Source organism: Lutra lutra, chromosome 12 (genome assembly GCF_902655055.1).
Source record: "Lutra lutra chromosome 12, mLutLut1.2, whole genome shotgun sequence".
NCBI lineage: Eukaryota > Metazoa > Chordata > Mammalia > Carnivora > Mustelidae > Lutra > Lutra lutra.
Window position 1 is genome coordinate 34,204,175 of NC_062289.1, and position 17,291 is coordinate 34,221,465.

Sequence of the window (17,291 nt, forward strand, 5' to 3'; positions counted from 1 at the left end):
TAAAATACCATTGACATTTTTCAAAGAGCTGGAATAAAAAAATCCTGAAATTTATATGGAACCAGAAAAGACCCCAAATCATCAAGGGAAGGATGAAAAAGAAAAACAAAGCTGGGGGCCTCATGTTGCCTGACTTTCTTCCTTTCCCTTTCCTTCTCTTCCCTTCTCTTTCCTTCCCTTCCTTTCCCATCCCTTCCCTTTCCTTCCCTTCCCTTCCCTTCCCTTCCCTCTCATCCCTCCCTCTCTCCCTCTCTTTCTTTCTTTCTTTTTTCTTCTTTTTTATGACTAATTTTAGTTTAGAAAGTACTGTGTGAGCAATTAAAAAAAAAGTACATCTGCTATCTGAATTTGGGCCACCATCTGTGGTGTGAAAATCTCCTTTTGGAATATAAGATTATTCATAATCTAGCCCCTGACTACCTCTTGAATCCTATACCCCAACTTATTTATACTGTTTATTATACCGAATTACATATATTTCCAAGTGATTATTTTTCTTTATGTATCTAGAATGTATGCTGGATTCTCAAAACCCCTACTAATTTACTACCTTTTAAAAAATTTTGCTTAAACATCATTTCCTTGTAAAGCTTTTCCTAACACATTTGTCTTTTGCCTCCATACTAGGCTTTGTTACTTCCTTTTTGGCACCCTGATAATCCATCAATATGCTTCTATCACAGCCTCCTAGCTGTCTTGAATGCATAATTTTCCATACCTATCTTCCTCTAAAGGATTATGCACAGACACCAAAAACAATGCCAGGCACACAACTGGAATGTAATAATTTTTTGTATGAACGAATGAATCAAGGAAGATGAACATTGTGGTTCTAAGTAAGGACCATCCACCACCGCCTGTGGTCTAAGGTGGAAATCTTAGGATGCCACATAACATCCTTTATGTGTGGCACATCAACAAGAAGACAAACTTCTTGGAGTTCTGCCTAGTTGTGCAAATTTATAGAAGATACTTAATGCTTTGCATTTATTTTTATCCATTTTCTTGTCTGTGAAACAGTGATGATAATAATAGATGCCTTGTAAATATTAATTAAAGCTTTATTTGAATAATAGGAACAGTACTTCTACCACAGTAACTGCCAGAGAAGGGGCTCAATTTTTAATTTCCTACCTGCTTACTTTCTCGTATTTATCACCAGCACTAGTCTATGCTATTGCTACGACAGCTCCTCACTGCAACATCTATTCAGCTACTATTAAATTTCCCTGTTTCTATCACACAGCTTCTTATTCGCATGTGCATGAATCTACACATACTGCTCCTTCCATCTGGAATGTGCTCCATTTTGCCTTCTTTGTCCTTCAAGGCTCACTTCAAATTCTATTTCTTCCTCATACCTCAGGGAGAGTTAGCTCTGCCCTGACTTTGGGCTAGCATTAAAACAGAGCCTGGCACATATTAGGTGGACATAAGTATCAGCTTATACTATTATTTTCTCTTAGATTCTGAGTTCTTTAAGGGCAGAGGGAATGCCTCATTCCCTCTGGAACCCTGTTGCCTACCACACTGCCTGGGAAAACATCATGTTTAGATATACACTTGATGAATGGATGAGCAAAATCAAATTGAACTTTGGGAACCAAAAGGTAAGATTATGGCTACTCTTGGCCAGCAGCACATTCTTCACTCTTAAGGGCAATTCCCTTAAGAATTAAATCCTACACAGCTTTCCACCTACCAGAAAACATAATCCCTTATTTACCTGCAAAAACATTTGCAGATTCACCCCCAAAGGTATTAGATAATGTGAACCTTACTTTTTATATTATAGGACTAAAGACTAAATCTTTAAGGTAGAGATCTAGGGTTATACAAACTTTTCATTTCTGATGATACAGACAAAGGAAGTATATCTAGAAAACAGAGGGTTTCAATCCTGAATAAATGCATAAAACCTAAATGACTGAGAGAATTCTTTTTTATTTATGTACACATAGATATGGAATTATAGGAATATGCAATCATATATAGATTCAGCTATGTAACATGAACTAAAAAAGAAATACAAAAATCATTTCCTGCTGTTAACACCTTAGTAAATTTTGCTACAACTTTTTCTTACAGTCTTATTCATGTTGCTTTGTCAAGGTATCCAATTTCTTTAATTTTTTGAGTCAGATGCCTTCACTGTCAGTGTAGTAATCTTTTGGCCCCCACATCTGACATGTTTGGAAGAAGTTTAACCTTTACTGGATTCCCCTGAGCTCCACTCCCCAAGTATGTCCGGTAATCTCTAAGGAGTATTTATGCATTCCACAAATCTAATGTGCCTGTTAAGTGATCTAGATGGGTAGGTATTTTGCAGCTCTTCCCTGAAGATCCCAATTAAGATGAACTTTTACCTGGTTTCTCCATTCTGTGTAATTGTCTCCCTTTTCAAATTCGTACCTGGGCTCTGTGAACACTCCAAGGCATAGTTCAGACCAGGTCACCAAAGGCAAGACAGTTGAAGACAGTTTCACTGAAGATCTGAGGATAATAGAAGGAAATGGGAAGGCAGGAAATCAAACCATTATTGGTTACTAGAGATGAGTGTTGCTAGAGTCACAGGCCATACTCTTCCCAAAGATGTCTCTTACCAGCCACCCCTCTGCTTTGCCTGGTTGTTTCCATGTCTGAGAGGGAGGTAAGCTTTCTCCTAATGCATGTGCCTCTAACTATGCTCCCATACCCAGTTCAAGTTCCCTCTTCCACTCCTTTAAGGACCAGTGAGAAGAGGAAAAATACACTTCTTCTTTTTATTTTTTTTTTCCTATTCACCAATCCCTATCTCTCATGGGAAAAGCAAGTCTTTTACATTTTTTTTTAAAGAGAATTTTTATTATTTCTTTTCTAGAATTTTCCCAATTCAAAAGAGAAATTCCTTCTTTTCTGTATAAATAAGGATCACTTAAATTGCTTTACTATCCATCTTCCTACAGAAGTGGAATAACTTAAGTTCACTGATAACTCCAAACATTTATTTAGAGGGAATTAAAAAGTTACTGCAGTCTTCAATAGCAGTTTTGGCCTATCCTAACTGACTTCCTCTCTGCCACATCAGACTTAAGTTTTCTCAAACATCAGGGTTCAGATTCAGTTATAGAATTCCATTAAAGTCCTATAACCTATGTGCAATAGGGAGAGACAACCAACTACAAGTCAGAGTCAATGAGGAAAGAGGGAAAAAGTTAGAAGTGTCATCCTAATGTTTAATACTACATGAAAATAAGATTTCCAATCTCATTAGAGGTATGAGTGAGAAAGTTGAAAACAGTGCTTTGTTTTTAAAATTATTCTCAAGAGTTCACTGCAGTGGTTTTAGGTACTATTCCTGAAGATGATCTCCAAGAAAACCACGATTCAAATACACCATCAATAATTTCCCAATTTCACAGCTGCCATTAGCATATGGCAATATTCTGACAACCCACTTGCAAATTAACAATAAGGTACTGACTGGAGCTGAATTCTCCAATATTCACGGAAGAAACTTTATTTAGACTATACTTGATATATCAAACTATTTTTTTTGTATCAAACTATTTAAAAGTAATTGGCACAGGCAGTGAACCATCCACCTCCAGGCTCATGAATATCACAGATAGGAGAAAGAATGTACAGGTGAATTTTGTCCAAGGCAATAATTGTAGGTCAAATGCTGCTCTGAAGTTTCTAGTTACAATTCATAATTTCTGAAGGTTCAAACTGTTAACTTCCTATTTCTAGAGAATGAGCTAAATGGCTTTGGAAATGGTATAATAATGACACTGGAAATAGCAGCTATATATGTGTATGCATATGTATACATACATATTTGCATGCTCTTCATGGAAAAACTAATAGAAACATGAGTAGTTACAAATAATAATTCAATGTGACATTATTGCTGTATCTTAAAATTTTACCAAACTGTTGATTTGTACGTTTTTTCTTTGACAAGGAATACCAAACATTAGGTGGTTTAAAATCAGTAGCACAGGGGCGCCTGGGTGGCTCAGCGGGTTAAAGCCTCTGCCTTCGGCTCAGGTCATGATCCCAGGGTCCTGGGATCGAGCCCCACATCGGGCTCTCTGCTCAGCAGGGAGCCTGCTTCCTCTCTCTCTCTCTCTCTCTCTGCCTGCCTCTCTGCCTACTTGTAATCTCTGTCTGTCAAATAAATAAATAAAATCTTAAAAAAAAAATCAGTAGCACAGCTAACTGTTCTTTGTACATTAAAATATAGGACTCACAGCAGAATGAAAGAAATACTGTTTCTTCTCACATCATTTCTTGAAGACGGTTATGTCATCTTTACCACTAAAATACAAAACTGCCATCAGTATATAACAAAAATCTTATGAGGAAGAAGTATACAGATATTACATTCCTCTTTTAAGATTTATTTTTATTAAAAAAAAATTTAAAGGTTTTACTTATTTATTTGACAGAGTGAGAAACAGTGAGAGAGGGAACGCAAGCAGGGGGAGCAGGGGAGGGAGAAACTGGCTCCCCACCGAGCAGGGAGTCAATGTGGGGCTAGATCCCAGGACCTCAGGATCATAACCTGAGCCAAAGGCATAAGCTTAACAACTGAGCCACCCAAGCACCCCAAGATATTTTTTCTATCATAAAAGTAATTACTATTTTTTTTTTTCCTCAGGAAACCTGGAAAAGTTTACAAACGCAAAAAGAAGGAAATCCAGAAATAATTGTTACAAAATTGGTACATTCCATCACAATAATACACACTTGAGAGCATACTGCATATTTTATTTGATAATGAGAAATTTATAAACAGGATTTTGGATAAGAGACATATCTATGGTTACTGGTCTCCTCTTATTTAAAAAATCTATAAGGTCTTAGGTCATCCAATAGTTACCTTTAAAATCCTCAAATTATTTCTTAAATTCCTCAGCATTAGTGGAGAAAAAATTATTATTATTCGTTTTTTTCTTTGGAATTTTTCTGCTGAAAGAACCTCATTTCTGATTCTATGAAAGTATCAAAGAAGATGAACCTAAAGGGCCAAGCTTTTCCCTAGGGCTATAGAAACTACTTTGTAATCAGTAGTATAATCCGAATGAATTTCTAAGCTGAGAATCAAAAAAATTACAAACAGACATACAGAATTTTACATCCAGACAGCCCTGATCTTGAGCTCTTAATCTTGCTTCGCTTTTCAGTCAACTTAATAATTATTGAGTAAAGTTTTAAAGCCCTCTCTATTCTTAGTCTTTAATTACTTATTTTTAATTTTTAAATTTTAAATTTAAATTTTAAATTAAATTAAATTAAATTTAATTTAAAATTAAATTTTAAATTTTAAAATACTTTTAAAGTATTTTAATTTAAAATACTTTAATTTAAATAATATTCTTCTATTATTTGATAATTTTGAAATAGAAAATTATCATGAATTGATAATGTACAAACTTTATTCTATTATCTTCCAAATTTTAATGTTGCAAAGGAGAAGTCTGGAAACAATCAGATTTTTTTGGTCCTCTTTTTTTTTTCTTTACATGGCTATTTGTGAAAATTTTATTTTTGCAACTAAAATCACAGTCAGAATCTATGAAGAAGTGGTTTCTTGTTATTCATTTCATGGGATTATGGTAAAAAACTCTTTGGTATGGACCTACATGTTCAACCACTCTCCCTCTGATTCAGGAAAATTTATTTCATTTTTTTAAGATAAGGGTTTTTGTTTGTTTCTTTATTTCTTTTAGTTTCTAAAATATTCCTTTTTAAGAGACTTGTATTACAAATGTCTCTAATCTTTGTATCTATTTACTTAATTTTATTGTACATTCGGAGATAGTCAAATACTGCCTATCCATGAATTATATTCTCATCCTCTGTGAATACTTTCATTCTTGCTTGCATGACTAGTTTACTTTAAACACATCTTTAAATCACCTTTTTTCTTATTTTCATATTACTTTATCCCACTTTTTCATCTCAAGAATTATCTCCTTATACATTCTGCTTATATTTCATGGAGGTCAAATAATCTTATAGCCTTTTGAAATCTTCAGTTACCTCATTTTCCCCCAATTCCTGCAATAGATAAGTTTTAGGAATCTGCTTGAGAATGAACTGCATATTTAAACCACCTTAAAATTTAATGAGTCAAATAAAAATTGGTCATCGTCACTCATGCATCTGTGGATTGCGTATGGGTATGGCCTAATCTAGACTGAAATCAAATGGGTAAACTGGATAAAGAGGCTTTCTCTACCTATACTTTATTCTGTTTCTGACCAGTTGGCTTGCTCACACATATTTTTCTCATGGTCACAGTTATACAAGAGAGGAAGTCAAAGCATACAAGCCCTCATAGGCCTAGGTTCAGAACTGGTATACATACTGTCATATTTGCCTCATTCTTTTGGTCAAATTAAGGGATAGGGAAATATACTTTGGACTATACCAAAGTCAAGGGATAGGGAAATACAATATGCTGCCTTTGTGGAAGAGGTTCTAAAGTAATATAGCAAAAGAAGTGTATATGAATAGAGGTGAAAAATCAGGGTCAGTAACACAATCTCTACCAAGGGTATGTCTTTTTCCAACTGTTTGTATAGGATTCCTCTTTCCTTATAGTTAGGTATATCTTTCGTTATACTTTTTCCCTCCTTTTTAAAAAATTCATATCTAAGCAAGATATGATATAAACAGATTTAACGGTTATCAACAGATAGGTAGTAAGACTTTTTCTTGGTTACTGTCCCTCTGTGTATATTGGCAAAATCCTCCTCTCTTATCCACAGGAGGGTTTCAGATTGCAGGCTGCATCTCCTCACCTGATCCCTAGCATCTACCAAGCATGTATGTAATGTGTCATGTGGTTTTGTGGCACTGAATTGCAATGCTCCCCATCTCTCTATTTTCTATTAAATAGACAGAGCTCATGAGATATTACAGTACCCAGCATATTCTGCCTCCAGGATTCTGTTTCTATTATGCTAAACTACATTTAGGAATAACATCTTCCAGAATGTAGTAATCTCTACTACATCTCTGTGCTTCTTGATCATTACACTACTACTTGCTCTTTTGTTTTCCATAACTTACAGTTTTAAAGGAGTAAATCTTCACGATCTTAGATTTGTCAATTAATTGTTAGATATAACACAAACAGCATAGGTAACAAAAGGAAAACAGAAAATTGGACTTCACCAAAGCCAAAAAATATTTGCTCCTTAAAGGACATTATCAAGGAAGGGAAAAAACAACAACCTACAGAATGGGAAAAAATAGTTGCAAATCATATATCTGATAAGGATTTAATGTTTAGAACATATAAAGAACTCTTATAACTCAACAATAACTCAATTAAAAAATAGACAGATGGCTTGAATGGAAATTTCTCCAAATAAGATATACAAATTACAAATAAAAAATATGAAAAAATGCTCAAGATCACTAATCATCATGGAAATGCAAATTAAAAGCACAAAAGATCCCACTCTTCACCTACTAGAATGTTTATAATAAAAAGAAAAAAAAGGAAAATAACAAGTGTTGGCAAGGGTATAAAGATGTCAGAACTCTTGTGTATTGCTGGTCACAATGTACAATAATGACACCACTGTATATAAGTTTGGTAGTCCAAACTTATTCCTTCCTAAATAAGGAAGTCATAAAGGAACCCATCAAAATCCTTGAGGAGAACACAGGCAGCAACCTCTTCGACCTTAGCTGCAGAAACTTCTTCCCAGAAACATCGCCAAAGGCAAGGGAAGCAAGAGCAAAATGAACTATTGGGACTTCATCAAGATCAAAAGCTTTTGCACAGCAAAGGAAACAGTCAACAAAACCAAAAGACAACTGACAGAATGGGAGAAGATATTTGCAAGTGAAGTATCAGATAAAGAGCTAGTATCCAAAATCTATAAAGAACTTATCAAACTCAACATCCAAAGAACAAATAATGCAATCAAGAAATGGGCAGAAGACATGAACAGACATTTCTGCAAAGAAGACATCTAAATGGCCAACAAATACATGAAAAAGTGTTTAACATCACTTGGCATCAGGGAAATACAAATCAAAACCACAGTGAGATACCACCTCACACCAGTCAGAATGGCTAAAATTAACAAGTCAGGAAATGACAGATGTTGGCGAGGATGCAGAGAAAGGGGAACCCTCCTACACTGTTGGCGGGAATGCAAGCTGGTGCAACCACTCTGGAAAACAGCATGGAGGTTCCTCAAAATGTTGAAAATAAAACTACCCTATGACCTTTGACAAAGCAGGAAAGTATGTCCAATGGAAAAAAGACAGGCTCTTCAATAAATGGTGTTGGGAAAATTGGACAGCCACATGCAGAAAAATGAATGAAATGGATCATTTCCTTACACCACACACGGAAATAGACTCAAAATGGATGAAGGATCTCAATGTGAGAAAGGAATCCATCAAAATCCTTGAGGAGAACACAGGCAGCAACCTCTTCGACCTCAGCCGCAGCAACATCTTCCTAGGAACATCACCAAAGGCAAGGGAGGCAAGGGCAAAAATGAACTATTGGGATTTTATCAAGATCAAAAGCTTTTGCACAGCAAAGGAAACAGTGAACAAAACCAAAAGACAACTGACAGAATGGGAGAAGATACTTGCAAACGACATATCCGATAAAGGGCTAGTGTCCAACATCTATAAAGAACTTAGCAAACTCAATACCCAAAGAACAAATAATCCAATCAAGAAATGGGTAGAGGACATGAACAGACATTTCTGCAAAGAAGACATCCAGATGGCCAACAGACACATGAAAAAGTGCTCCATATCACTTGGCATCAGGGAAATACAAATCAAAACCACAGTGAGATACCACCTCACACCAGTCAGAATGGCTAAAATTAACAAGTCAGGAAATAACAGATGTTGGCGAGGATGCGGAGAAAGGGCTACCCTCCTACACTGTTGGTGGGAATGCAGGCTGGTGCAGCCACTCTGGAAAACAGTATGGAGGTTCCTCATAAAGTTGAAAATAGAGCTACTCTATGACTCAGCAATCACACCACTGGGTATTTATCCTAAAGATACAAAGGTAGTGATCTGAGGGGACACGTGCATCTGAATGTTTATGGCAGCTATGTCCACAATAGCCAAACTACAGAAAGAGCCTAGATGTCCATCAACAGATGAATGGATAAAAAAGATGTGAGATATACATACACACACACACATCATACATACAATGGAATACTATGCAGCCATCAAAAATGAAATCTTGCTATTTCCAACATGGATGGAAATTGGATCTTGCTAGTTCCAATATGGATGGAACTAGAGGGTATTATGCTAAGTGAAATAAGTCAATCAGAGAAAGACAATTATCATAGGATCTTGCTGATATGAGTAATTTGAGAGGAAGGGTGGGGGCCCATGGGGGGTAGGGAGGGAAAAATGAAACAAGATGGAATCAGGAGGGACACAAGCCATAAGAGACTCTTAATCTCAGGAAACAAACTCAGGATTGCTGGGGGGGGTGGGGGTCAGAGGGGAGGGATAGTGTGGCTGGGTTATGGATGTTGGGGAGGGTATGTGCTATGGTGAGTACTGTGAATTGTGTATGACTGATGATTCACAGACTGTACCCCTGAAGCCAATAATACATTATATGTTAATAAAAAAAAATAAATCATAGGGATATTTAAAGATTAAAAAAAAAAAAAAAAGGAAGTCACAGAATTGTCATATGACCCAATAATTTCACTTAGGTACATATCCCCAAGTAGTAAACACAGACTCAATCAGATATTTATACATCCATGCTCATTGCAGCATTTTTCACAATAGCCAAAAAACTGAAACAACCTGTGTCCATCAACACATGAATAAATAAATAAAATGTGGTATGTAAATATAATGCAATATTATTCATCCTCAAAAAGAAATTAAGTTCTCATACATGCTAAAACACTAATGAATCTTGGAGGCACCTGGGTGGTCAGGTGGTTAAGCATCTGCCTTTGGCTCAGGTTATGATCCTAGAGTCCTGGGACTAACCATGAATTTTTCTAAATTTATCTCTTCATTTTAAGTTGTGCTAACAATAGAAATAAGGACAAATCATAAGTGACTCTTAATCTCACAAAACAAACTGAGGATTGATGGGGGGAGGGGGTTTGGGAGAGGGGGGTGGGGTTATGAACATTGGGGAGGGTATGTGCTATGGTGAGTGCTGTGAAGTGTGTAAACCTGGCGATTCACAGACCTGTACCCTGGGGATAAAAATATATTATATGTTTATAAAAAATAAAATAAAAAAAAACACAATAGAAATAAGTCCTAATTTCTTTCATTCTGCTTTCAATTTTATGCATATATTTACATGAAATTACTTATTAGATTTAATTATAATAATTTGCTACCTTATTTCATAGACTAGGTACACCTTGATAACAAGAAATTTACAAAGTGGCTGGTTTGAGGAAGGTCTTGAATTTGATAAATGTAAATTGGTTGCTGTCTAGTTGTTAAATAAATGACTCTCCGTGTATGGTGATTAAGATATTTCTACAAAAAGGAACTGGGTAGGACTATATGGATTGCTGGGATCGATCTACCATTATAAAGACTGTATCTGATTCCATGTATTTTGTAAATTGACCTTACCTAACATATTTGCAAGTTAAATTAAAGTGCAATAATTTGCAAAATCATATAATATGTATATTCTAGACCTGAACAATGGAGATACTGATTTATAAAAACTCAATCTGAAAATATTGGTAAGCCCCTATACTAATATATTTTCTATACCTTTCTATAAAAAACTTTTCATGTATTTAACTCAACCCTATAAATAACTCTATCGGATTAGTAGATTATGAATTATTATATCATCCAAAAGAGTAACCTAAAGTCAAGATAAATTTAATGATTTCTTAACTTTATCTAGCAAATGAATGTCAAAGGCAGGGCGAGAACTCATGTAGTTGACATTAGAAAACTTGCTGAGAGTTTCACTTTAACGGAGGTGGTGGACTGTTTATGACGTGGAAGTTGCTGTGAGGGGGAAGATGGCACTGTGCATGAGTACCCTTCTCCCTGAGATGCTACCATATGACTGGTGTGTGCAGCCATCAGGAAAAAGAACGATCAAGGAACAGCCACGGCACGCAGCACATACGGAGCATAGACACAGCATGCTTCTCTTTGCAGCTAGCATCAATTACAGTGAAAAATGAGGTATTAATTGGTGTTCCCTGAGCAGTCTAATTCTCCTCTTTGAAATCTGTGGCATATCTAGGAAGAGGGGAATGAAAAGGAGCGAGCTGAGAACGTAACCCATTGGGGAAATCAAAAGAGGCCTGTGTAAAATAGTTTCCAGGTTCTCGGGCTTAAGGTAAGGCATTCTGTCAAATCACTTAAAGCTAAGTATGAGGCTTTAATTCCTTAATGGAAGTTTAGGAACCACAACTTTTTTTTTTTTTTTAATAGTTGACACACAGTGTTACATTAGTTTCAGGTGTACAATGTCTCTATACCTTATGCTATCATCACAAGAGTAGCTACAATCTGTCAGCATACAAAGTTATTACAATATCATTGACTATATTCCTTATGCTGTGCCTTTTATTCTTGTGACTTACTCATTCCATAACTGGAAGTCTGCATCTCCCACTCCCCTTCGCCTCTTCTGCCCGTTGCCCACTCCTACCCCTCGGGCAACCATTAGTTTGTTCTCTGTGTTTATGGGTGGGAGCCACATCTTCTTCATCCCAGACTACTCACTAAGGCGAGGGGCAGAGACAGTGATGGAATTACAACACTTCCAGAACCCAGTTGTTTGCTTTCAGATGCCAAAGCTAGCTTCTTGAGTCCTCTGTCACAAACTTGATAGGATTCCATGTTGCCCCAAATGATTAACAATGGCAGGAGTGTCTATTCTTTCCCAGTGTCACTGGTATTTGACTCCTTTCTCTTCGTGGTTTCACTTCCCCAAGTCTTCTCTCTTATAACCATGCTGCTGGGCAGCAATCTCTCTCCTTTATGTTTTATTTTCTGCCTTTTTCCTTCCTCTGTATAGCTCTGTACCTTCCTATAATAAGGAAGCTTTTGTGCACCCTTCCTTTCATTTATGAAGCCACGCAGTTACAAAGCACCTTAGCTTGCCTACATTGCACTTTTCAGCTTTCACCCTAACTGGTCATGCAATGTCTCCTGATAATCTTTTCATCTTCACACACCAATGTGGTTGCACGTGTTCATGAGTGCTCACATCAGGGTTATTCACCAATGAATGTGGCTCTCTCCATACGGTCAGAGGTATCCAGAAAGACAACATTTGTATGTACATCTATATTATGCTTTCTTTTGAAATAATTTCCAGCCTGATGCCCATTGCATTTAAACCTCCAGTTAAATTATCATATGATTTTGCCTACTATCACCTACTTCACTATTTATATCAAATTAGGTGAGATATTAAATAAATGTAAGCCAATATGAAGGAGGAGTAACTTGAAGATGAGGCTGGAAGGTGCTGAGTTAATAATGACACTGAAACTCTCCTCTGATGTTATTATCCTGAAATAAGTCAAGGTATAGGTTCATGAAAAATAGGCCTGAATCAACAGACCTTTTCTAATTGTTTAGCTTCCTCAAAACTAAATGGAATAAGTGCTAACAAAAAGCTGCCTCTTTCTAGGTTTAGGTTTTAGCATCTGTAAAATGCGAGGACCTAGACAGGGAGATTAGAAGTCTTTATACTGTGCTCTGTAGGGTGCCAGTGTCCCTCAGGGGTGCCTCAGGGTGTGAGGGGTGAGTGAAGGGAGGGAGATACTGTGCAAGTACATGGCTGAAATTCAGGTTGTACTGTGGTTACCCCAGAGCAGGGTTTATATGTTCTGGTCTCTAGAAAGATCTTCTTTGAGAAGAACTGGTATAAAGAAAAGTTTGTAAACCTAAGACAAAATAGTTCATGGGGCCTTGCCCAACCATATGAGCTGAAATAAATTGTTTTGTATAAAAATATTAATTTATAGATATATATTTTCAAAAGGTGTTGCCAGAGGTCTCTTTGTTCACAGTATTCCAGAGCACTAAACCTGTGGGTGACTGGCTGCTTTTACCTAACCTCCCTCTCTGGCCTATGTTCCAGTTTGTCATGAAGGAGAAAGATAAACCAATTCCAATCCATCTATCCCAATCCTATTCACAACCAAGCACTAACAATTATTTCTGTCTTTACATTTTCTCCCATCTCTTGCTATTTCTTGTACAGTAATGAATTGTAACAGCTACTTCTTGCTGACTTCTCTCCCATATAATTAATGTCCTAAGATATTCTATTTACTGGTGAAGCAGTTTGAATCAAGAAGTGATTACTTTTAGAGTAAACAGAGCTGCTAAACCCTCTCCACAAACAAAGCTGACAGCAGTTTTATTTTTAAAATAATCAAATTGAAATCCCAAAAAGCTTTAAGTTTGGGACTTCTTATTTATTATGTGTATGGAGGTATTTTGTGTGTGTGAAAATTATATTAATATTTAGAGCACAAGATAGGAAAAGTACATAGATCAAAAAGAATGACTTACAACAACAACAACAACAACAACAACAGATACCAATGTCACCACTCCCTGCTTCCTTGTTTGCCCGAAACCATTAACTTTCACAGAACAGAAACTTTAAGAGCTCAAATTCAATTTTTATAAACATTAAAATTAGATACTGGACCTTCTGCGTTGGGGACAAAAAGTTGTTTAGAATCAAATCCTTAACAATGACTGAATGGAAAGGAGGAAAAGAAAATGCTGTTGCCCAAAACTTGGCAGTGTCCAATGTGTTGCAGTTTTCACAATGGTTTTTGCAGTTTTGCAACATTTTGAAACGTTGCAGCAAGCAGTCAGGCTTCCCTCTACACTGAAAGGAGTATAAGCCACAGTTATGGATCAATCAATACACAGTAACTAAGTGAGCTCTTGATTGTCCTGATGACCTTCACATCTTCAAGTCAAGCCCTTATCTCTCAGTACTATGGGTCCACAATCTCAGCTGCTCACCCCAATCTATCCCCACAGCTTCAACACCCCCCACCCCATGTATTCCTTTATAATGTCCTGGGCCTTTGCCTCTAATCAACCCTTCAGACCCCTTCCTTCAGATTTCTGCTTCCTTAGGAATATTTAATGGTGTCAAATTAATTGTTAAACTTAAAAACTAACTTCAGATTTCCTCCTTTCTTGCCTGTTCCTTATCTGATAACTAATTCATGTTGATTCTTTTATTTTTATTTTTATTTTTTATTTATTCGACAGAGAGAGAGAGAGAGAGATAGCGAGAGAGGGAACCCAAGCACAGGGAGTGAGAGAGGGAGAAGCAGGCTTCCCACAGAGCAGAGAGCCCGATGTGGGGCTCGATCCCAGGACCCCGGGATCACGACCCGAGCCAAAGGCTGACACTTAACCGACTGAGCCACCCAGGCGCCCCTCATGTTGATTCTTTAACATATTTTTTTCCGATTTCCAATCTTTCTATTCACGTTCATCTTTTCATCACCTCACATGTGGATATGGAAATCACCTTCTAAATGGCCTCTGTGTCACTCTGTGTTGCCCTCCTTACTTCATGCAATGCCTCACTGCTAAATTAATCTTAAATCTTCTCTAATCAAGCATCAGAACTCATGACATTCAGAAAATGGAGAGATCATTGAGGGTAGAGCACTTAGGGAAGGTGATGCTGAGGAGATGGGCCTTAGAGTATGAAGGGAGAGGATGGAGATAATCAGAGCAGAGGTCGGAAACCATTCTCGAAAAAAGTAAAGAGCATCAAGATAGCCATGGATGGCAAGCTTCAATCACAGGCCTTGGATTGTTTCCAAGTCTCCTGTCTCCCCAGACTTAACACAAATTCAACTCATTTACAACTCCCTGACAGACATGCTCTTTTGCAAGGACAGAGAAATGGTTTGACAGCTTGGCTTTTTTGAATGCCATCATTGCCCCCACATATGACCTTGTCATATTTGCATACTGTTTCACAGGGAACCTGGACTTCTCTTCTAAACTAAATCCTCTGCACCAGTTACACTAGTCTAGTCACATTCCCCCAGAACATAACCTTCCTGATCAAGCTGTTTCTTCATCTACAAGTCCCCCTTTTCCAAATTTTACCCTGTCTTTACAAAATTCTATCTCAGGCTGAATCCCCTTTCATTTAGTTCATCTGTGGATCACGTATCTCATAGATTGTATATATGTAAAGCTAGAAAGAGAAAAACAAGTAACAGACCCATTCACATTTCCAAATCAACCATGCTTTTGCTTATATTAGATGCTTTCTCTTAATTATGGCCCCGAACAGGTAAAACTGTCTATATTACAGAGATGTATTTTTTCTTACCTTGTAACTTTCTTTTCTCTGGTTTAATAGAATAACTTTAGAAAACTGGAAAAGTAGAGAATGACAACAATCAGGAGAAACAAAAATTACATACAGTCATCAGCCAGAGGAAAAATAAATATATTTGGGGGAAAAAATGCCATAGAGCTATTTGAATTTCTCACCTTTACTGAAATAATTCCCAGTCAATATTTTATGTGTTTACTAAATATTTGTTGTGCATATTTTAAGTGCCAGATATTGTGCAAAGATGGCTATGACATATTTACTGCCTTCTAAGACATCACTGTCTGAAAGGAGAGAAAGTTCTCTAAAAAAATATATTTGACACAATGTGATAGCATACAATATAGGTATGCTCCTTGCCAGGACACTACAAGCATTAAAGGATCTTGCAGATGCCATGTGGGGGTAAGATGCAGAATCTCAGAAATGATGACACATAAGTGATTACTGCCAATTTACAAATCTCAATCACTTTTTTTTTAAAGTAAAAATCTGTGTTTAACTTAGAATTACATTATTTCGCTAGAGTCCTTATGCTGCATATCAGGATCAACCATATATAATTCTTCAATTTTCTAAAACTGAAATTCATCCTCAGAATGCTATAGGATATTCAAAAGAACATTCCACAGGCCCTAGAAAAACACTGTAGCTATACAATCAGGAAAGGGATTGCTTTGCTTATGTATAACTGGACATTAAAGAAAAGTTAAAGTTTTGGTTGTAATATAACACTTTGTTAAGAATTAGTTCAGAGAGACATTTTTTAGAAACGATTTCTACAAAGAGAACTTAGAAACCAAGTTTCCCAGGGGGGATAGCACATTTGGAAGAAGGGAGAGCTGGGTCTTGGTGATCAGTGGGTGGGAGAGGTTAGATGAGAGGCTAATCTTGGTAATAGGAGGAGGGAGAGAAGCATTCACTTTCCTAGGGTTCCTTCAGCCTCCTCGGTCAGCAAACCAGTAATAATTCCCCATCACCTGCTGCCAGCTGGAGAAGATCTGATTAGAGATTGGATTGGCCTAATGAAGACCCTTTCCATCTCCCAGCCTCAGCAGTTCTGCAGGTCACATTGATTTCTTTATGGGCATGTCAAGCAAAAAGATATCCCCTGCATAGGGAAGAGGCAGGCTCACCCTGAAAGACTTGCTTCTGAGGTCAGAGAGCAAGCCTTGCTTTCCAGGGCAAGATTAATAGGTAAGGGCAAAGTGCTAAACAGTCAGCCAGATCCACAGCCATGTGTCTCAAGTAGAGAAAAGTGAAATCAAAGGCCAAGTGAAACTGCACTCAGCCACATTAAGGGTAAGAGACATTTCAAGGCATGGCAGTCTAACTGTGATCTGGAGACACAAGCACAGAGACTGATGTCATGGCCTGTGAAATGGCTGCCAAACATTTTACCACAAGTCCCTCTTGCAAAATGGAGGGAATGATGCCAATGCACAAATAAACTAAAGAGAATCATAAACATCGAGTGCTTGTTGGAGCTATATAATCCTTTGTAGCAAAGGTACTATTGAGGGATAAGAATGGGAAAACAAATAAAGGAGGGAGAAAATGTAGAAAACATAGTACTGCCCAGCTACAATGATAAATTGAATTTTCCTAACAGTATAAAACATCTCTTCTATGGTGTGGATCCATTATATATTTCCAATCTGATTTTTCCATAATTTTGTCTGTAGACCAGATGGTGTCCTGGCAATCCCTCCATAATTTCTAACCAATGCTCTCCAGAGACACTTAATTTTTCTCCAGGTTCCAATTCTTTTAGATCCAATCCAATCGTCCCACAACTTCTGCCCCTTCAATGAAGCCTTCTGTAATTATACCAGTCACTAATAGCCCTCTTTCTTGAATACCTTTGACATTCATGCTTGAACAAGTCACTTTGTGATTTTTACATTGACCTATATCTTGCTCAATA

General features: G+C 37.0%; 2 long non-coding RNA genes across 3 annotated transcripts in view; one reads left to right on the plus strand and one right to left on the minus strand.

Annotated features, from left to right (window-relative positions):
* The window catches only part of LOC125082536 (uncharacterized), a 116,140-nt gene that overhangs the window by 33,365 nt on the left and 65,484 nt on the right, over nucleotides 1-17,291 (minus strand). Inside the window, exons 2-3 of one of the 2 annotated variants that reach the window (XR_007122006.1) lie at nucleotides 15,359-15,403; nucleotides 2,413-2,493 (exon numbers count right to left, since the gene is read on the minus strand). This is a non-coding gene — a long non-coding RNA (uncharacterized LOC125082536). The remainder of the gene's footprint in view (nucleotides 1-2,412; nucleotides 2,494-15,358; nucleotides 15,404-17,291) is intronic. The other variant, XR_007122007.1, reaches the window with a different exon arrangement.
* Nucleotides 1-17,291, plus strand: part of LOC125082538 (uncharacterized) — a 29,199-nt gene that overhangs the window by 3,011 nt on the left and 8,897 nt on the right. The window contains exon 2 of the long non-coding RNA XR_007122009.1: nucleotides 3,320-3,321. This is a non-coding gene — a long non-coding RNA (uncharacterized LOC125082538). The remainder of the gene's footprint in view (nucleotides 1-3,319; nucleotides 3,322-17,291) is intronic.